The following is a 22,372-nucleotide window of genomic DNA, read 5'->3' as shown; positions in this document are numbered from 1 at the left end:
CATAAGATCACTCTTGGTGTAAAGGCTGTAAACCTGTCATTCCTGCCTTTAGGATCCAATAATAAGTCATCCTTTCTTGTATCATGTTGGCTTAGGTGGAGAAACAGTTTGATAGCTATTGAGCCTACCTTGCTATATTAGTCTTCTGCTTCCAATATGCTCCTCCTCATATATTGTAAAATTTCTACATAAATTTTTCTATAATTGTCTTTTTAAATTTGACTTATATTTTTATTTTTTAATTTTATTGGATATTTTCTTTCTTTTTTTAATTTTATATTCCAAATGTTTTCCCCTTTCTAGGTCTCCCCTTCAGAAACCATCTATCCCACCCCCCCCTTCCACCTGCCTCTATGAGGGTGCTCTCCATCCAGTCGCCCACTCCCATCTTCCCACCCTGACATTCCCCTACACTGGGGCATTGCACAACCTCAGGCTCAAAGGCCTCTCCTTCCACTGATGTCCAACAAGGCCATCCTCTGCCACATGTGTGGCCAGTGCTATGGGTCCCACTCTTTGGTGGTCCAGTCTCAGGGAGCTCTGGGGTTCTGGCCTGCTGACACTGTTGTTCCCTCCATGGGGCTGCAAACCCCCTTAGTTCCTTCAGTCCCTTTTCCAATTCCTCCATTGGGGTCCCCATGCTCAGTCCAATGTTTGTCTGTGAGCATCCGCCTCTGTATTTGTCAGGCTCTGGCAGAACCTCTCAGGAGACAGTCATATCAGGCTTTCATCAGCAAACACTTCCCGGCATCCCAAATAGCGTCCAGGTTTGGTGGCTGTATATGGGATGGATGCCCAGGTGGGGCAGACTCTGGATGGCCTTTACTTCATTCTCTGCTCCACACTTTGTCTCCACATTTTCTACTGTGAGTATTTTCTTTACTTTTCTAAGAAACACTGAAGCATCCACATTTTGTTCTTCCTTCTTCTTGGGCTTCATATGGTCTATGAATTGAATCTTGAATATTCTGAACTTTCGGGCTAATATCCACTAATCAGTGAATACATACTGTGTGTGTTCTTTTGTGACTGAGTTACCTCACTCAGGTGATATTTTCAAGTTCCACCCATTTGCCTGCAAATTTCATGAAGTCATTGTTTTTAATAGCTGAGTAGTATTCCATTGTGTAAATGTACCACATTTTTTGTATCCATTCCTCTGTTGAGGGACATCTGGGTTATTTGCAGCTTCTGGCTATTATAAATAAGGCTACCATGAGCATAGTGGAGCATGTATCCTTATTACATGTTGAAGCATCTTCTGTATATATGCCCTCAGGTAGTACTGTGTCCAATTTTCTGAGGAACCTCCAGACTTATTTCCAGAGTGGTTGTACCAGCTTGCAATCCCACCAGCAATGGAGGAGTGTTCTTTTTCCTCTGCATCCTTGCCAGCATCTGCTGTCATCTGAGTTTCTGATTGTAGCCATTCTGACTGGTGTGAGGTGGAATTTCAGGGTTGTTTTGATTCACATTTCCCTAATGACTAAGGATGTTGAACATTTCTTTAGGTGCTTTTTGGCCACTTGATATTCCTCAGTTGAGAATTATTTGTTTAGCTCTGTTCCCTATTTTTTAATAGGGTTATTTGATTCTCTGGAGTCTAACTTCTTGAGTTCTTTGTATATATTAGATATTAGTCCTCCTTCCAATGTGAGATTAGTAAAGATCTTCCAATCTGTTTGCTGTTTTGTCCTATTGACAGTGTCCTTTGCCTTACAGAAGCTTTGCAATTTTATGAGGTCCCATTTGTTGATTCTTGATCTTAGAACATAAGCCATTGGTGTTCTATTCAGGAAAATTTCCCCTCTGTTTGAGACTTTTCCCCACTTTCTCTTCTATTAGAATCAGTGCATCTGGTTTTATGTGGAGGTCCTTGATCCTCTTGAACTTGATCTTTGTACAAAGAGATAAGAATGGATCAATTTGCATTCTTCTACATGCTAACTACCAGTTGAACCAGCACCATTTGTTGAAAATGCTACCTTTTTGTCCACTGGATGGTTTTAGCTCCTTTGTCAAAAGGTCAAGTGACCATAGGTGTGTGGGTTCATTTCTGGGTCTTCAATTCTATTCCACTGATCTATCTGCCTGTCATTGTATCAATGCAGTTTTTTTTTTTTATCACTATTGCTCTGTAGTATGACTTCAGGTCAGGGAGGGTGATTCATCCAGAAGTTCTTTTTTTTTTTTATTTGATTTTACATTTCAAATGACTTCCCCTTTTCTGGCTTCTCATTCCCCAAAAGTCCCATAAGCCCTCTTCCCTCCTCCTGTTCCCCCATCTACCCCTTCCCACTTCCCTGTTCTTGTATTCTCCTATACTGCTGCATTGAGTCTTTCAAGAACCAGAGGCCACTCCTCCATTCTTCTTGGACATCATTTAATATGTGGATTAAGTCATGGGTATTCAAAGATTCTAGGCTAATATCCACTTATCAGTGAGTGCATACCATGATTGATCTTTTGAGATTGGGTTACCTCACTTAGTATGATGTTCTCCAGCTCCATCCATTTGTCTAAGAATTTCATGAATTCATTGTTTCTAATGGCTGAATAGTACTCCATTGTGTAAATATACTACCTTTTTTTGTATCTATTCTCCATTGAGGGACACCTGGGTTCTTTCCAGCTTCTGGCTACTACAAATAGGGCTGCTATGAACATAATGGAGCATGTGTCCTTATTGCATGCTGGGGAATCCTCTGGGTATATGCCCAGGAGCGGTATAGCAGAGTCCTCTGGAAGTGTCATGCCCAGATTTCTAAGAAACCACCAGACTGACTTCCAAAGTGGTTGCACCACCTTGCAATCCCACCAGCAGTGGAAGAGTGTTTCTCTTTCTCCACATCCTTGCCAACACCTGCTGTCTCCTGATTTTTTGACCTTAGCCATTCTGACTGGTCTGAGGTGAAATCTCAGGGTTGTTTTGATTTGCATTTCCCTAATGATTAATGATGTTGAACATTTCTTAAGTTGCTTCTCAGCCATCCGAAGTTCTTCATGTGAAAATTCTTTGTTTAGCTCCATACCCCACTTTTCAATAGGGTTATTTGTTTCTCTGGGTTCTACCTTCTTGAGTTCTTTGTATATATTAGATATTAGCCCTCTGTCAGATTTAGGGTTGGTGAAGATCCTTTCCCAATATGTTGGTTGACGTTTTGTACTTTTGACAGTGTCCTTTGCCTTTGCCAGAAACTTTGTAGTTTTATGAGGTCCCATTTGTCAATTCTTGATCTTAGAGCATAAGCTATTGGTGTTCTGTTCAGGAACTTTCCCCTGTGCCCATGTCCTCAAGGGTCTTCCCCAGTTTCTTTTCTATTAGTTTTAGTGTGTCAGGTTTTATGTGGAGGTCCTTGATCCACTTGGAGTTGAGCTCAGTACAAGGAGATGAGAATGGATCGATTCCCATTCTTCTGCTTGCTGACCTCCAGTTGAACCAACACCATTTGTTGAAAAGACTATCTTTTTTTCCACTGGATGCTTTCAGCTCCTTTGTTGAAGATCAGTGACAATAGGTGTGTGGGTTCATTTCTGGGTCTTTAATCCTATTCCATTGATCCGCTTGCCTGACATTGTACCAATACCATGCAGTTTTTATCACTATTGCTCTGTAGTAATGTTTGAGGTCTGGGATACTGATTCCCCCAGAAGTTCTTTTACTGTTGAGAATAGTTTTAGCTATCCTGGGGTTTTTGTTATTCCAGATGAATTTGAGAATTGCTCTTTCTAGCTCTATGAAGAACTGAGTTGGGATTTTGATGGGTATTGCATTGAATCTGTAGATTGCTTTTGGCAAGATGACCATTTAACTATATTAATCCTGACAATCCACGAGCATGGAAGATTTTTCCATTTTCTGAGGTCTTCTTCAATTTCCTTCTTCAGAGATCTGAAGTTATTGTCATATAGGTCTTTCACTTGTTTGGTTAGAGTCACCCCAAGATACTTTATGCTGCTTGTGGCTATTGTGAAGGGTGTCATTTCCCTAATTTCTTTCTCAGTCTGCTTATCCTTTGAGTATAGAAATGCTACTGATTTGCTTGAATTGATTTTGTAACCAGCCACTTTGCTGAAGTTGTTTATCAGCTGTAGGAGTTCTCTGGTAGAGTTTTTTTGGGTCACTTAATTATACTATTATATCATTTGCAAATAGTGATAGTTTGACTTCTTCCTTTCCAACTTGTATTCCTTTGACCTCCTTATGTTGTCTAATTGCTCTAGCTAGGACTTCAATATTGAAAAGATATGGAGAGAGGAGGGCAGTCTTGTCTCATCCCTGATTTTAGTGGGATTGCTTCAAGTTTCTCTCCATTTAGTTTGATGTTGGCTATCGGTTTGCTGTATATTGCTTTTACTATGTTTAGATATGGGCCTTGAATTCCTGTCCTTTCTAAGACTTTTAGCATGAAAGGATGCTGAGTTTTGTCAAATGCTTTTTTAGCAGCTAATGAAATGACCATGTGGTTTTTTTTCTTTGAGGTTCTTTATATAGTGGATAGCATTGATGGATTTCTGTATATTGAACCATCCCTGCATCCCTGGGATGAAGCTTACTTGATCATGGTGGATGATCATTTTGATGTGTTCTTGGATTCAGTGGGCAAGAATTTTATTGAGCATTTTTGCATTGATATTCATAAGGGAAATTGGCCTGAAATTCTCTTTCTTAGTTGGATCTTTGTGTGGTTTTGGTATCAGCGTAATTGTGGCTTCATAGAAGGAGTTGGGTAGTGTTCCTTCTGTTTCTATTTGGTGGAATAGTTTGAAGAGTATTGGGGTTAAGTCTTCTTTGAAGGTCTGATAGAATTCTGCACTAAAACCATCTGGTCCTGTGCTTTTTTGGTCGGAAGGCTTTCTATGACCCCTTCTATTTCTTTAGGGGTTATGGGTCTGTATAGATGATCTATTTGATCCTGATTTAATTTTGGTATTTGGCATATGTCTAAGAAATTGTCCATTTCCTCCAGATTCTCCAGTTGTGTTGAGTACAGGGTTTTGTAGTAGAATCTGATGATTTTTTGAATTTCCTCAGTTTCTGTTGTTATATCTCCCTTTTCATTTCTGATTTTGTTAATTTGGATACTGTCTTTGTGCCCTTTGGTTAGTCTGGCTAAGGGTTTAATCTATCTTGTTGATTTTTTTCAAAGAACCAGCTCCTGGTTTTGTTGATTCTTTGTATGGTTCTCTTAGTTTCTACTTGATTGATTTCAGCCCTGAGTTTGATGATTTCCTGTCTTCTTCTCCTCCTGGGTGAATTAGCTTCTTTTTATTCCAGGGCTTTCAGCTGTGCTGTTAAACTTCTAGTGTATACTCTCCCCAATTTCTTTTTGGAGGCACTCAAAGCTATGAGTTTTCCTCTTAGCACTGCTTTCATTGTGTCCCAAAGATTTGGGTATGTTGTGCCTTCATTTTCATTAAATTCTAAAAAAATCTTTGATTTCTTTCTTTATTTCTTCCTTGACCAAGGTATCATTGAGTAGAGTATTGTTCAGTTTCCATGTGTATGTGGGCTTTCTGTTGTTTTTACTGTTATTAAAGACCACTTTTACTATATGATCGATTTTGGAAAAGGTACCATGAGGTGCTGAGAAAAAGGTATATTCTTTTGCTTTGTGATGAAAAGTTCTCTATATCTCTGTTAAATCCAATTGGTCCAAACCTTCAATTAGTTTTACTGTGTCCGGTTTAGTTTCCGTTTTCCTGATCTGTCCATTGAGGAGAGTGGAGTGTTGAAGTCACCCACGATTATTATGTGAGGTGCAATGTGTGCTTTGAGCTTTAGCAAAGTTTCTTTTATGAATGAGGGTGCCCTTGAATTTGGAGCATAGATGTTCAGGATTGAGAGTTCTTCTTGTTGGATTTTTCCTTTGACCAGCAAGAAGTGTCCTTCCATGTCTCTTTTGATGACATTAGGTTGAAAGTCAATTTTATCTGATATTAGAATGGCAACTCTGGCTTGTTTCCTGAGACCATTTGCTTGTAGAATTGTCTTCTAGCCTTTTACTCTAAGGTAGTTTTTGTCTATGACACTGAGGTGTGTTTCCTGTATGCAGCAAAATGTAGGGTCCTGTTTACGTAGGTCCAGTCTGTTAGTCTATGTTTTTTATTGGGGAATGAGTCCATTGATGTTAAGAGATATTAAGGAGTAGTGGTTATTGCTTCCTATCATTTTTGATGTTGATTTTATACTTGTGTGGTTATCTTCTTTTGGGTTTGATGAAAGAAGTTTAATATCCTACTTTTTTCAGGGTATAGCTTCCCTCATTGTAATGGTGTTTTTCCCCTATTATCCTTTGTAGGGCTGGGTTTGTGCGAAGATATTGTGTAAATTTGGTTTTGTCATGGAGTATCTTGGTTTCTCCATCTATAGTGACTGAGAGTTTCACTGGGTATAGTAGTCTCGGCTGACATTTGTGTTCTCTTAGAGTCTGCATGAGCTCCGCCCAGGATCTTCTAGCTTTCATTGTCTCTGGTGAGAAGTCTGGTGTAATTCTGATAGGTCTTCCTTTATATGTTACTTGCCCCTTTTCTCTTACTGCCCTAAGTATTCTTTCCTTGTTTAGTACATTTGGGGTTTTGATTATTATGTGACGGGAAGTATTTCTGTTCTGGTCCAGTCTGTTTGGAGTTCTGTAGGCTTCTTGTATATTCATGGGCATCTCTCTCTTTAGGTTAGGGAAGTTTTCTTCCATAATTTTGTTGAAGATATTTGATGGTCCTTTAAGTTGTAAATCTTCACTTTCATCAATGCCTATAATCCTTAGGTTTGGCTTTCTCATTGTGTCCTGGATTTTCTGGATGTTTTGGGTTACAAGCTTTTTGCATTTTCCATTTTCTTTGACTGTTGAGTCCATGGTTTCTATGGTATTTTCCTCGGCATCTGAGATTCTTTCTTCTATCTTTTGTATTCTGTTGTTGATATTTGCATCTATGTCCCCTGATTTCTTCCCAAGGTTTTCTATCTCCAAAGATGTCTCCCTTTGTGATTTCTTAGTTTTTTCTACTTCTGTTTTTAGATCCTGGATGTTTTTGCTCAGTTCCTTCACTTGCTTGTTTGTGTTTTCCTCTAATTCTTTGAGAGAATTTTGTGTTTCCTGTTTCATGAGTTCTGCCTGTTGATCAAAGTTTTCCTGTATTTCTTTAAGTGATTTTGCATTTCCTCCTTATTGGCTACTAACTTATGACCCATATTCTCCTAAATTTCTTTAAGTGATTTTTGTGTTTCCCTTGTAAGGGCTTCTAGCTTTTGATCATTTTTCTCCTGAATTTCTTTAAGAGATTTATTTATATCCTTCATGTGTTCCTCTAACAGCATCCTGACCAGTGATTTTAAATCCAACTCTTATTTTTCTGGTGTGTGGGGGTATCCAGGACTCGCTGTTGTTGGAGAATTGGGTTCCAATGCTGCCATAATGCCTTGGTTTCTGTTAGTAAAGTTCCTACATTTGCCTTTAGCCATCTGGTTCTCACTGGTGTTAGATGGTCTTATTGTCACTGGCTGGTGCTTCAACCTCCTGTGGACCTTTAAGGTTATATCAGTGACCCTGGAAGGCTGGGTTTCCTCTGGCACAGATTGCTGATATTCTGCCTTCCTCTTTTGTGCCTTTGGAACCCTGCTGAGTCTTGCCTCAATCAATGTTATACTTGGGTTGTCTCAGTGAACCAGGTGTTCCCTGACTGCTCTGTCATGGAGCGAAGATGGCTGCGGAGAGTCACTCCCTCTGTTGATCCTCACTTAGGACACAGGCCCCATGACAGGCTGGCTGGCAAATGAACCACCTATGTGCTCAGGTCCTGGGCGCAGGCAGACCCCTGTCGGTTTGCACCCCCAGAGATCCTAAGCTCAGGATAATTCAGTACCTAGTGATGCTTTTCTGCCCTGGCAGGCAGCGAAGATGGCCACGGGGATTCACTCCCAGAAGTTCTTTTATTGTTGAGAATAGTTTTCACTATCCCGAGTTTTTTGTTATTCTACATAAATTTGAGAATTCTTCTTTCTAACTCTATGAAGAATTGAGTTGGAATTTTGATGGGGATTGCATTGAATCTGTATATTGCTTTTGGCAAGACGGCCATTTTTACTATATTAATCCTGCCAATCCACAAGCATGGGAGACTGTTCCATCTTCTGAGGTCTTCTTCAATTTCTTTCCTCAGAGACTTGAATTTCTTGTCATACATATCTTTCACTTGTTTGGTTAGAGTCACACTAAGATACTTTATATTTGTGATTTTTGTGAAGGATGTCGTTTCCCTAATTTCTTTCTCAGCCTGTTTATTCTTTGAGTATAGGAAGGCTACTGGTTTGTTTGAGTTAATTTTATAGCCAACCACTTTGCTGAAGTTGTTTATCAGCTATAGGAGTTCTTTGGTGAAGTTTTTGTGGTCACATAATTAGACTATCATATCATCTGCAAATAGTGATATTTTGACTTCCCCCGTTCCAATTTGTGTCCCTTTGACCTCCTTTTATTGTCTAATTCCTCTAGCTAGAACTTCAAGTACTACATTGAATATCTAGGAAGAGAGTGGACAGCCTTGTCTAGTCCCTGATTTCAGTGGGATTGCTTCAAGTTTCTCTCCATTTAGTTTGATGTTGGTTACTGGTTTGCTGTATATTTCTTTTACTATGTTTAGATGTGGGCCTTGAATTCCTGATCGTTCCAAGACTTAACATGAAGTGATGTTGAATTTTGTCAAATGCTTTTTCAGCATCTAATGAAATGATCATGTAGTTTTCTTTTTCTTTTGAGGTTGTTTATGTAGTGGATTACATTGATAGATTTCCTTATATTGATTGCCTACTTGATCTTGGTGAATGATCATTTTGATGTGCTTGGATTTGGTTTTTGAGAATTTTATTGAATCTTTTTGCATCGATATTCATATGGGAAATTGGTCTGAAGTTCTCTTTTTATGTTGGGTCTTTGTGTGTGTGTGTGTGTGTGTGTGTGTGTGTGTGTGTGTATCAGCAGAAATGTGGCTTCCTAGAATAAATTAGTGTTCCTTCTGTTTCTATTTTGTGGAATAGTTTGAAGAGTATTGGTGTCTTCTTTGAATGTCTGACAGAATTCTGCGCTAAAACCATTTGTTCCTTCCCTATTTTTGGTTGGGAAACTTTCAGTGACTGCTTCTATTTCTTTAGGGGTTATGGGACTGTTTAGATAGTTTATCTGATCCTGATTTAACTTAGCATTGGCATTTTTCTAGAAAATTTTCCGTTTCATCCAGATTTTCCAGTTTTGTTGAGTGTAGGCTTTTATAGTAGGATCTGATGATTTTTTTTCTTTTTTTTATTCGATATCATTTTTTATTTATATTTCAAATGATTTCCCCTTTTCTAGCCCCCCACTCCCCGAAAGTCCCATAAGTCCCTTTCTCTTCCCCTGTCCTCCCACGCACCCCTTCCCACTTCCCCGTTCTGGTTTTGCCGAATACTGCTTCACTGAGTCTTTCCAGAACTAGGGGCCACTCCTCCTTTCTTCTTGTACCTCATTTGATGTGTGGATTATGTTTTGGGTATTCCAGTTTTCTAGGTTAATATCCACTTATTAGTGAGTGCATAGGATGATTCACCTTTTGAGTCTGGGTTACCTCACTTAGTATGATGTTCTCTAGCTCCATCCATTTGCCTAAGAATTTCATGAATTCATTGTTTCTAATGGCTGAATAGTACTCCATTGTGTAGATATACCACATTTTTTGCATCCACTCTTCTGTTGAGGGATACCTGGGTTCTTTCCAGCATCTGGCAATTATAAATAGGGCTGCTATGAACATAGTAGAGCATGTATCCTTATTACATGGTGGGGAATCCTCTGGGTATATGCCCAGGAGTGGTATAGCAGGATCTTCTGGAAGTCAGGTGCCCAGTTTTCGGAGGAACCACCAGACTGATTTCCAGAGTGGTTGTACCAATTTGCAACCCCACCAGCAGTGGAGGAGTGTTCCTCTTTCTCCACACCCTCTCCAACACCTGCTGTCTCCTGAATTTTTAATCTTAGCCATTCTGACTGGTATAAGATGAAATCTCAGGGTTGTTTTGATTTGCATTTCCCTAATGACTAATGAAGTTGAGCATTTTTTAAGATGCTTCTCCGCCATCCGAAGTTCTTCAGGTGAGAATTCTTTGTTTAACTCTGTACCCCATTTTTTAATAGGGCTGTTTGGTTTTCTGGAGTCAAACTTCTTGAGTTCTTTATATATATTGGATATTAGCCCTCTATCTGATGTAGGATTGGTGAAGATCTTTTCCCAATTTGTTGGTTGCCGATTTGTCTTGTTGATGCTGTCCTTTGCCTTACAGAAACTTTGTAATTTTATGAGGTCCCATTTGTCAATTCTTGATCTTAGAGCATATGCTATTGGTGTTCTGTTCATAAACTTTCTCCCTGTACTGATGTCCTCAAGGGTCTTCCCCAGTTTCTTTTCTATTAGCTTCAGAGTGTCTGGCTTTATGTGGAGGTCCTTGATCCATTTGGATTTGAGCTTAGTACAAGGAGATAAGGATGGATCAATTCGCATTCTTCTGCATGCTGACCTCCAGTTGAACCAGCACCATTTGTTGAAAAGGTTATCTTTTTTCCATTGGATGTTTTCAGCCTCTTTGTCGAGGATCAAGTGGCCATAGGTGAGTGGGTTCATTTCTGGATCTTCAATCCTGTTCCATTGATCCTCCTGCCTGTCACTGTACCAATACCATGCAGTTTTTAACACTATTGCTCTGTAGTATTGCTTGAGGTCAGGGATACTGATTCCCCCAGACTTTCTCTTGTTGCTGAGAATAGTTTTAGCTATCCTGGGTTTTTTGTTGTTCCAGATGAATTTGATAATTGCTCTTTCTAACTCTGTGAAGAATTGAGTTGGGATTTTGATGGGTATTGCATTGAATCTGTATATTGCTTTTGGCAAAATGGCCATTTTAACTATATTGATTCTACTGATCCATGAGCATGGGAGGTTTTCCCAATTTTTGAGGTCTTCTTCCATTTCCTTCTTCAGTGTCTTGAAGTTCTTGTCATACAGATCTTTCACATGTTTGGTAAGAGTCACCCCAAGATACTTTATACTGTTTGTGGCTATTGTGAAGGGGGTCATTTCCCTAATTTCTTTCTTAGCCTGCTTATCCTTTGAGTATAGGAAGGCCACTGATTTGCTTGTGTTGATTTTATAACCTGCCACTTTGCTGAAGTTGTTTATCAGCTGTAGGAGCTCTCTAGTGGAGTTTTTTTTTTTATTATTATTTTTTTATTTTTTTTTCTTTTTTTATTATTATTCGATATAATTTATTTACATTTCAAATGATTTCCCCTTTTCTAGCCCCCCCACTCCCCGAAAGTCCCGCAAACCCCCTTCTCTTCCCCTGTCCTCCCACCCACCCCTTCCCCCTTCCCCGTTCTGGTTTTGCTGAATACTGTTTCACTGAGTCTTTCCAGAACCAGGGGCCACTCCTCCTTTCTTCTTGTACCTCATTTGATGTGTAGATTATGTTTTGGGTATTCCAGTTTTCTAGGTTAATATCCACTTATTAGTGAGTGCATACCATGATTCACCTTTTGAGTCTGGGTTACCTCACTTAGTATGATATTCTCTAGCTCCATCCATTTGCCTAAGAATTTCATGAATTCATTGTTTCTAATGGCTGAATAGTACTCCATTGTGTAGATATACCACATTTTTTGCATCCACTCTTCTGTTGAGGGATACCTGGGTTCTTTCCAGCATCTGGCAATTACAAATAGGGCTGCTATGAACATAGTAGAACATGTATCCTTATTACATGGTGGGGAGTCTTCTGGGTATATGCCCAGGAGTGGTATAGCAGGATCTTCTGGAAGTAAGGTGCCCAGTTTTCGGAGGAACCGCCAGACTGATTTCCAGAGTGGTTGTACCAATTTGCAACCCCACCAGCAGTGGAGGAGTGTTCCTCTTTCTCCACACCCTCTCCAACACCTGCTGTCTCCTGAATTTTTAATCTTAGCCATTCTGACTGGTGTAAGATGAAATCTTAGGGTTGTTTTGATTTGCATTTCCCTAATGACTAATGAAGTTGAGCATTTTTTAAGATGCTTCTCCGCCATCCGAAGTTCTTCAGGTGAGAATTCTTTGTTTAACTCTGTACCCCATTTTTTAATAGGGTTGTTTGGTTTTCTGGAGTCTAACTTCTTGAGTTCTTTATATATATTGGATATTAGCCCTCTATCTGATGTAGGATTGGTGAAGATCTTTTCCCAATTTGTTGGTTGCCGATTTGTCCTCTTGATGGTGTCCTTTGCCTTACAGAAACTTTGTAATTTTATGAGGTCCCATTTGTCAATTCTTGCTCTTAGAGCATACACTATTGGTGTTCTGTTCAGAAACTTTCTCCCTGTACCGATGTCCTCAAGGGTCTTCCCCAGTTTCTTTTCTATTAGCTTCAGAGTGTCTGGCTTTATGTGGAGGTCCTTGATCCATTTGGATTTGAGCTTAGTACAAGGAGACAAGGATGGATCAATTCGCATTCTTCTGCATGCTGACCTCCAGTTGAACCAGCACCATTTGTTGAAAAGGCTATCTTTTTTCCATTGGATGTTTTCAGCCTCTTTGTCGAGGATCAAGTGGCCATAGGTGAGTGGGTTCATTTCTGGATCTTCAATCCTGTTCCATTGATCCTCCTGCCTGTCACTGTACCAATACCATGCAGTTTTTAACACTATTGCTCTGTAGTATTGCTTGAGGTCAGGGATACTGATTCCCCCAGATTTTCTTTTGTTGCTGAGAATAGTTTTAGCTATCCTGGGTTTTTTGTTGTTCCAGATGAATTTGATAATTGCTCTTTCTAACTCTGTGAAGAATTGAGTTGGGATTTTGATGGGTATTGCATTGAATCTGTATAGTGCTTTAGGCAAAATGGCCATTTTAACTATATTGATTCTACCGATCCATGAGCATGGGAGGTTTTCCCATTTTTTGAGGTCTTCTTCCATTTCCTTCTTCAGAGTCTTGAAGTTCTTGTCATAGAGATCTTTCACATGTTTGGTAAGAGTCACCCCAAGATACTTTATACTGTTTGTGGCTATTGTGAAGGGGGTCATTTCCCTAATTTCTTTCTCAGCCTGCTTATCCTTTGAGTATAGGAAGGCCACTGATTTGCTTGAGTTGATTTTATAACCTGCCACTTTGCTGAAGTTGTTTATCAGCTGTAGGAGCTCTCTAGTGGAGTTCTTTGGGTCACTTAGGTAGACGATCATGTCGTCTGCAAATAATGATAGTTTGACTTCTTCCTTTCCAATTTGTATCCCTTTGACCTCTTTATGTTGTCTAATTGCCCGAGCTAGTACCTCAGGTACAATATTGAAAAGATAAGGAGAAAGGGGGCAGCCTTGTCTGGTCCCTGATTTCAGTGGGATTGCTTCAAGTTTCTCTCCATTTAGTTTGATGCTGGCTACCGGTTTGCTGTATATTGCTTTTACTATGTTTAGGTATGGGCCTTGAATTCCTGTTCTCTCCAAGACTTTAAGCATGAAGGGATGCTGAATTTTGTCAAATGCTTTTTCAGCATCCAATGAAATGACCATGTGGTTTTGTTCTTTGAGTTTGTTTATGTAGTGGATTGTATTGATGGATTTCCGAATATTGAACCAACCCTGCATTCCCGGGATAAAGCCTACTTGATCATGGTGGATGATCGTTTTGATGTGTTCTTGGATTCTGTTGGCAAGAATTTTATTGAGTATTTTTGCATCGATGTTCATAAGGGAATTGGTCTGAAGTTCTCTTTCTTTGTTGGATCTTTGTGTGGCTTTGGTATCAGCGTAATTGTGGCTTCGTAGAAGGAATTGGGTAGTGTTCCTTCTGTTTCTATTTTGTGGAATAGTTTGAAGAGTATTGGTGTTAACTCTTCTTTGAAGGTCTGGTAGAATTCTGCACTGAAGCCATCTGGTCCTGTGCTTTTTTTGGTTGGAAGACTTTCTATGACTCCTTCTATTTCTTTAGGCATTATGGGACTGTTTAGATGGTCTAGTTGGTCCTGATTTAATTTTGGTATTTGGTATCTGTCAAGGAAATTGTCCATTTCCTCCAGATTCTCCAGTTGTGTTGAGTATAGGCTCTTGTAGTAGGATCTGATGATTTTTTGGATTTCCTCAGTTTCCGTTGTTATATCTCCCTTTTCATTTCTAAGTTTGTTAATTTGGATACTTTCTCTGTGCCCTTTGGTCATTCTGGCTAAGGGTTTATCTATCTTGTTGATTTTCTCAAAGAACCAGCTCCTGCTATTGTTGATTTTTTGTATGGTTCTCTTTGTTTCTACTTGATTGATTTCGGCCCTGAGTTTGATGATTTCCTGCCTTCTACTCCTCCTGGGCGAAATAGCTTCTTTTTGTTCTAGGGCTTTCAGGTGTGTCATTAAGCTGGTAATGTATGCTCTCTACATTTTCTTTTTGGAGGCACTCAGGGCTATGAGTTTTCCTCTTAGCACTGCTTTCATTGTGTCCCATAGATTTGGGTATGTTGTGTTTTCATTTTCATTGTGTTCTAAAAAGTCTTTAATTTCTTTCTTTATTTCTTCCTTGACCAAGGTATCATTGAGTAGAGTATTGTTCAGTTTCCACGTGTATGTGGGCTTTCTGTTGTTTCTGTTGCTATTGAAGACCACTTTTACTCCATAGTGATCAGATAGGAGGCATGGGATTAGTTCGATCTTCTTATATTTGTTGAGGTCTGTCTTGTGACCAATTATATGGTCGATTTTGGAGAAGGTACCATGAGGTGCTGAGAAAAAGGTATATTCTTTTGTTTTAGGATAGAATGTTCTATATATATCTGTTAAATCTAATTGGTCCAAAGCTTCAATTAGTTTCATTGTGTCCCTGTTTAGTTTCTGTTTTCCTGATCGGTCCATTGAGGAAAGTGCAGTGTTGAAGTCACCCACAATTATTGTGTTAGGTGCAATGTGTGCTTTTAGTTTTAATAAAGTTTCTTTTACGAAAGAGGGTGCCCTTGCATTTGGGGCATAGATGTTCAGGATTGACAGTTCTTCTTTTTGTATTTTTCCTTTGACCAGCAAGAAGTGTCCCTCAGGGTCTCTTTTGATGACTTTGGGTTGAAAGTCAATTTTATCTGATATTAAAATGGCTACTCCAGCTTGTTTCCTGAGACCATTTGCTTGTAAAATTGTCTTCCAGCCTTTTACTCTAAGGTAGTGTTTGTCTTTGACCCTGAGGTGTGTTTCCTGTAAGCAGCAAAATGTAGGGTCCTGTTTACGTATCCAGTCAGTTAGTCTGTGTCTTTTTATTGGGGCATTAAGTCCATTGATGTTAAGAGATATTAAGGAATAGTGATTGTTACTTCCTATCATTTTTGACGTTATTTTTTAAATTTGAATGCTTAACTTCTTTTGGGTTTGATGAAAGGTTACTATCTTGCTTTTTCCAGGGTGAAGTTTCCCTCCTTGTATTGGTGTTGTCCTCCTATTATCCTTTTTAGGGCCGGGTTTGTGGATAGATATTGGGTAAAGTTGGTTTTGTCATGAAATATCTTAGTTTCTCCATCTATGGTGATTGAGAGTTTTGCTGGATATAGTAGTTTTGGTTGGCATTTGTGTTCTCTTAGAGTCTGCATGAGATCTGCCCAGGACCTTCTAGCCTTCATAGTCTCAGGTGAAAAGTCTGCTGTGATTCTGATAGGTCTTCCTTTATATGTTACTTGGCCTTTTTCTCTTACTGCCTTTAGTATTCTTTCTTTGTTTAGAACATTTGGTGTTTTGATTATTATGTGACGGGAAGTATTTCTGTTCTGGTCCAGTCTGTTTGGAGTTCTGTAGGCTTCTTGTATATTCATGGGCATCTCTCTCTTTAGGTTAGGGAAGTTTTCTTCCATAATTTTATTGAAGATGTTTGCTGGCCCTTTAAGTTGTAAATCTTCACTCTCATCTATGCCTATAATCCTTAGGTTTGGGCTTCTCATTGTGTCCTGGATTTCCTGGATATTTTGGGTTACAAGCTTTTTGCATTTTGCATTTTCTTTAACTGTTGAGTCCATGGTTTCTATGGAATCTTCAGCATCTGAGATTCTTTCTTCTATCTCTTGTATTCTGTTGTTGATATTTGCATCTCTGTCCCCTGATTTCTTCCCAAGGCTTTCTATCTCCAAAGTTGTCTCCCTTTGAGTTTTCTTAGTTGTTTCCAATTCTGATTTTAGATCCTGGATGGTTTTGCTTAGCTCCTTCACTTGCATGTTTGTGTTTTCCTGTAATTCTTTAAGAGATTTTTGTGTTTCATCTTTCATGACCTCAGCCTGTTGACCAAAGTTCTCCTGTATTTCTTTAAGAGCTTTTTGTGTTTCATCTTTCATGACCTCAGCCTGTTGACCAAAGTTCTCCTGTATTTCTTTAAATGTTTTTTGCATTTCCTCCTTGTTGGCTTTTGTATTCTCCTGGAATTCTTTCAATGATTTTTGTGTTTCCCTTGCAAGGGCTTCTAACTTTTGATCCATTTTCTCCTGAATTTCTTTATGTATGTCCTTCATGTGTTCCTGTACCAGCATCATGACCAGTGATTTTAAATCCAAATCTTGTTTTACTGGTGTGATGGGGTATCCAGGACATGTTGGTAGAGGAGAATTGGGTTCAGATGTTGCCATATTGCCTTGATTTCTGTTAGTGACGTTCCTGCGTTTGCCTTTTGCCATCTAGTTCTCACTGGTGTTAGTTTATCTTGTCAGTGCTGGACTCACCAGTGCAAGCTGCCCCTTCCCAGTTGGCCTCTGGTGCACAGCTTACCTCCTGCACTGCTTGTAGACAGTGTGCTGCTGCCCAGGCTGTTCCGATCCCAAAGCAGGCACCCGAAGGCTCCCGCTGGGGCCCGCTGGATTCACTGGAGCACACTGACTTCTCCCAGCTGGCCGCCCGGAAGCCCAGCTAGCCACTTGCAGGACTTGGAGATGTAATGCTGCCGCCCAGACTGATCTGGATCCGGAAGTGGAGAGAGTAGAGCTAAGGGCTTCTGCCTGAGGCCTTGCCCCAGATTGTGTCTGTGGACCAGATGGAGCCTGTGTGCACCCCCAGGGAGTGCCGACGGTGTATGCTACTGTGACCTCCCCTGTGTTCCGCTCACTCCGCTGGGCAGCTGATCCGCCTACCGGGCTGTCGCACACAAGGTTAGCCTGGCCGCCCAGTCCCTGAGTCCAGGCAAAAGCCTGGGAGGCCAAGGTCCGAGCAAAGTTCCCCTAGGGCTATGACTGTTAATTGGGTCTGCCAGGTGACTAGGATGGCGGGCGTGCGTGCCCGTGCTCCCTGAAAGCACCGGGAGAGTCTGCTTGCTAACAATCACCTGGGCGGGTTGACTCACAGATGGCCCACCAAGCCGCCCAGTTCTTGGGGTCAGTCCTGTGCCTTTTGGGGCCTGGACCCCCGCTTTGTTAGCCTTAGGCTATGCCTGTTACAGGTCTGCCCGCCTGAGCTCTCTGTCGTCCTGCAGGCAAAATGGCGGCGGAGTGCTCGCAGGCCTGGGCAAAAAACCTCCTGGCTGGGTTGGCACCCCGATGGCCCCCCGACCCACCCAGGGCCTGGGTGCAGGCCAACGCCCGTCGGGCTCAGACCACCGCGGTGTTGGCCTCGGATTATGTTTGTGTACCTTAGTCTGTCCGATCCCCGGAGTCCGGAACCTAGATGGATGCACCTCTCCTGACTGGTGGGAGGCCGAGTTCTGAAGTGGCCTCAGTGCAGGAAAGGCGCCGCACAACTGCAGCTGCTTGCTGCCCGGCTGGCCAGCGAAGGTCAGTGGTCATGGGCGCAGGGCCTAATTGGTCCCTGTGACGCCTTGGTTCCACTGCTGATGGCCCTTCAGCTGGAGCAGCCACTGCTGCCGCTGCCACCGCCGCCGCCGCCCAATGCACTCTTCTCTAGTGGAGTTTTTTGGGTCACTTAGGTAGACTATCATGTCGTCTGCAAATAATGATAGTTTGACTTCTTCCTTTCCAATTTGTATCCCTTTGACCTCCTTATGTTGTCGAATTGCCTGAGCTAGTACCTCAAGTACAATATTGAAAAGATAAGGAGAAAGGGGGCAGCCTTGTCTGGTCCCTGATTTCAGTGGGATTGCTTCAAGTTTCTCTCCATTTAGTTTGATGCTGGCTACCGGTTTGCTGTATATTGCTTTTACTATGTTTAGGTATGGGCCTTGAATTCCTGTTCTCTCCAAGACTTTAAGCATGAAAGGATGCTGAATTTTGTCAAATGCTTTTTCAGCATCCAATGAAATGACCATGTGGTTTTGTTCTTTGAGTTTGTTTATGTAGTGGATTGTATTGATGGATTTCCGAATATTGAACCAACCCTGCATTCCCGGGATAAAGCCTACTTGATCATGGTGGATGATCGTTTTGATGTGTTCTTGGATTCGGTTGGCAAGAATTTTATTGAGTATTTTTGCATCGATGTTCATAAGGGAAATTGGTCTGAAGTTCTCTTTCTTTGTTGGATCCTTGTGTGGCTTTGGTATCAGCGTAATTGTGGCTTCGTAGAAGGAATTGGGTAGTGTTCCTTCTGTTTCTATTTTGTGGAATAATTTGAAGAGTATTGGTGTTAACTCTTCTTTGAAGGTCTGATAGAATTCTGCACTGAAACAATCTGGTCCTGTGCTTTTTTTGGTTGGAAGACTTTCTATGACTCCTTCTATTTCTTTAGGCATTATGGGACTGTTTAGATGGTCTAGTTGGTCCTGATTTAATTTTGGTATTTGGTATCTGTCAAGGAAATTGTCCATTTCCTCCAGATTCTCCAGTTGTGTTGAGTACAGGCTCTTGTAGTAGGATCTGATGATTTTTTGGATTTCCTCAGTTTCCGTTGTTAAATCTCCCTTTTCATTTCTAAGTTTGTTAATTTGGATACTTTCTCTGTGCCCTTTGGTCAGTCTGGCTAAGGGTTTAACTATCTTGTTGATTTTCTCAAAGAACCAGCTCCTGGTTTTGTTGATTCTTTGTATGGTTCTCTCTGATGATTTTTTTTGAATTTCCTCAGTTTCTGTTGTTATGTCTCCCTTTTCATTTCCGATTTTGTTAATTTGGATATTGTCTCTGTGCCCTCTGGTTAGTCTGGCTAAGGATTTATTTATCTTGCTGATTTTCTCAAAGAATCAGCTTCTGTTTTTTTTTTTTTTAATTCTTTGTATAGTATTTTTTTGTTTTTACTTGGTTGGTTTCAGCCCTGAGTTTGAATATTTTTTGCTCTCTACTCCTCTTGGGTGTATTTGCTTCCTTTGGTTCTAGAGCTTTCAGATGTGCTGTTAATGTGCTAATGTATGCTTTCTCCAGTTTCTTTGTGGTGGCACTCAGAACTATGAGTTTTCCTCTTAGCACTGCTTCCATTGTGTCCCATAAGTTTGGGTATGTTGTATCTTCATTTTCATTAAATTCTAAAACATCTTTAGTTTCTTTATTTCTTCCTTGACCAAGTTATCAATGAGTAGAGTGTTGTTCAGCTTCGATGTATATGTGGGCTTTCTGTTGGGTTTTTTTGTTTTTTTTTTTTTTTGTTTTTTTTTTTTTTTTTTTTGCTATTGAAGACCAGTCTTAATCCATAGTGATCTGATAGGATGCGTGGGATTATGTCAATCTTATATCCGTTGAGGTCTGTTTTGTGACCACTTATATAGCATATTTTGGATAAGGTACCATGACGTGCTGAGAAGAAGGTATATTCTTTTGATTTAGGATGAAATGTCCTATAGATATCTGTTAAATCCATTTGGTCCATAACTTCTCTTAGTTTCAGTATGTCTCTGTTTAGTTTCTGTTTCCATGATCTGTCCATTGGTTAGAGTGTGGTGTTGAAGTCTCCTATTATTGTGTGAATTGCAATGTGTGCTTTGAACTTTAGTAAAGTTTCTTTCATAAATGTGGGTGCCCTTGCATTTGGAGCATAGATGTTCAGAATTGAGAGTTCTTGGTAGATTTTTTCTTTGATGAATATGAAGTGTCATTTCTTATCCTTTTTGATAACTTTTGGTTGAAAGTTGATTTTATCTGCTATTTGAATGGCTACCCCAGATTGTTTCTTGGAACCATTTGCTTGAAAAATTGTTTTCCAGCCCTTTACTCTGAGGTAGTGTTTGTCTTTAACACTGAGGTATGTATCCTGTATGCAGCAAAATGTTGAATTCTGTTTACATACCCACCTGTTAGCCTTTGTCTTTTTATTTGGGAATCGATTCCATTGATGTTAAGAGATATTAAGGAGTAGTTATTGTTGCTTCTTGTTATTTTTATGTTCATGTGGCTATCTTCTTTTGGGTTTGTTGAAAGAAGATTACTTTCTTGCTTTTTCAAGGGTGTAGTTTCCCTCCTTTTGTTGGTGTTTTCCATCTATCCTTTGTAGGGCTGGATTTGTGGAATGATATTGTGTAAATTTGGTTTTGTCATGGAATATCTTGGTTTCTCCATCTATGGTAATTGAGAGTTTTGCTGGGTATAGTAGTCTGGGCTTGTATTTGTGATCTCTTAGGTTCTGTATGAGACCTGCCCAGGATCTTCTAGCTTTTATAGTTTCTGGTGAGTAGGCTGGTATAATTCTGATAGGTCTTCCTTTATATGTTATTTACGTTTTCCCCTTATTGCTTTTAATATTCTTTCTTTGTTTTGTGCATTTGGCGTTTTGACTATTATGTGATGGGAGGAATTTCTTTTCTGGTCCATTCTGTTTTGAGTTTTGTAGGCTTCTTTTGTGTTTATGGGCATCTATTTCTTTAGGTTAGGGAAGTTTTCTTCTATAATTTTGTTGAAGATATATATTGGTCCTTTAAGTTGGGAATATTTACTCTCTTCTATACCTATTATCTAGGTTTGGTTTTCTCACTGTGTCCCCGATTTTCTGTCACTTTTGGGTTAGAAGCTTTTAGCATTTTGCATTTTCTTTGACTGTTGTGTCAATGGTTTCTAAGATATCTTTTGCACCTGAGATTCTCTCTTCTATCTGTTGTATTCTGTTGGTGATGCTTACATCCTTGACTCCTGATCTCTTTCCTAGCTTTTCTATCCCTGTTCTTGTCTCCCTTTGTGATTTCTTTATTGTTTCTATTTCCATTTTTAGGTCCTGGATGGTTTTGTTCAATTCTTTCACCTGTTTGTGTTTTCTTGTAATTCTTTAAGGGACTTTTGTGTTTCTTTTTTTAAGGGCTTCTAGCTGTTTACCTGTGTTTTCCTGTATTCCTTTAAGGGAGTTATTTATGTCTTTCTTAAAGTCCTCTATCATCATCAAGAGATGTGTTTTTTAAATTAATTTATTTTTTATTAGATATATATTCTTTATTTACATTTCCAATGTTGTCCCCTTTCCTGCCCCCCCCCCCACACACACACATTGAGATGTGTTTTTAATCTTGCTTTTCTGGTGTGTTGGGATATCCAGGGCTCCCTGTGGTGGGAGAACTGGGTTCTGATGATGTGAAGTAGTCATGGTTTCTGTTGCTTATAGTCTTGCCTCTCACCATCTGGTTATCTTTGGTGTTAGCTGGTCTTGTGGTCTCTAACTGTGACTTGTCCCTCCTGAAAGCCTTGTCCCTCCTGTCTGTATCCTTGGAAGATCAGTTCTCTCCAGGAGAGTTCTGGTAGAAGGTCAGCTCTGAGATACAGACAGAGACCAGAAGGGTCCTGTCCCCTGCTGTTCCTTGGTTCCTGTGTTCTGATGGCATCGAGGGGGTTCCTCTTGGGTCAGAAATTTGATCAGAAGTGGTAGTCTTCCCTGTGCTCACAGGTTTGTCTGCATCCGTGGGAAGCCAGCTCTCTTCCGATGGTATTTGGGTATGGAGCACTGTGGCACAGGAGCAGCTCTGTGTACAGATGTTTTCTGGAAGGTTCTATAATTGTATTTATTCAGTGATTCCTATTGGGATCCTGAATGAGGTACAGTATTGAATATGCATTGGTTTATTGTCTCATGTGGTTTATAAGTAATAATTTAGAACAAGAGCTTTAGAGTTAGTTATATTGAAATTCAAATTCTCTCTCTGGGCATAGAATAAGAATTTGCAAGAAAGTTAAATTCTTTAGGCCTGTTTCATTATTTGTGAGCTGAAGATAATTGTATCTAATTTATTGCCTAATAAACATTAGCTGATTCTGTCTTCTCCAGGGATGAGTTCCCTGACAGGTATTTGTTATATAGGTTCCTTTTGACTGGAATACATTTTCCATGTTTTAACCCTAAAGTATTTCTGCCTTTTGTGGTGAGGTGTGTTCTTGGAAGGTAGCAAATAGATTTTTCTTGCCTTTTGAGCAAGTATACTAGTCTGTGCCTTTTGATTTGGGGAATTTATAACATTAAGAGTCATTACTGGGATGTACCTATTGATTCCTGCCATTAGATTGATTTTGTTTCAGAAATGTTACTCTTTTA

At 40.0% G+C, this 22,372-nt stretch overlaps 1 protein-coding gene across 5 annotated transcripts in view; it reads left to right on the top strand.

Annotated features, from left to right (window-relative positions):
- Positions 1-22,372, top strand: part of Atp8b4 (ATPase phospholipid transporting 8B4 (putative)) — a 192,172-nt gene that overhangs the window by 94,398 nt on the left and 75,402 nt on the right. The gene's annotated exons all lie outside the window — the stretch shown is intronic.

This window comes from Apodemus sylvaticus, chromosome 5 (genome assembly GCF_947179515.1).
Source record: "Apodemus sylvaticus chromosome 5, mApoSyl1.1, whole genome shotgun sequence".
Lineage (NCBI taxonomy): Eukaryota > Metazoa > Chordata > Mammalia > Rodentia > Muridae > Apodemus > Apodemus sylvaticus.
Note: the sequence above shows the minus strand (reverse complement) of the source record. Positions and strands in the feature narration are given on the sequence as shown.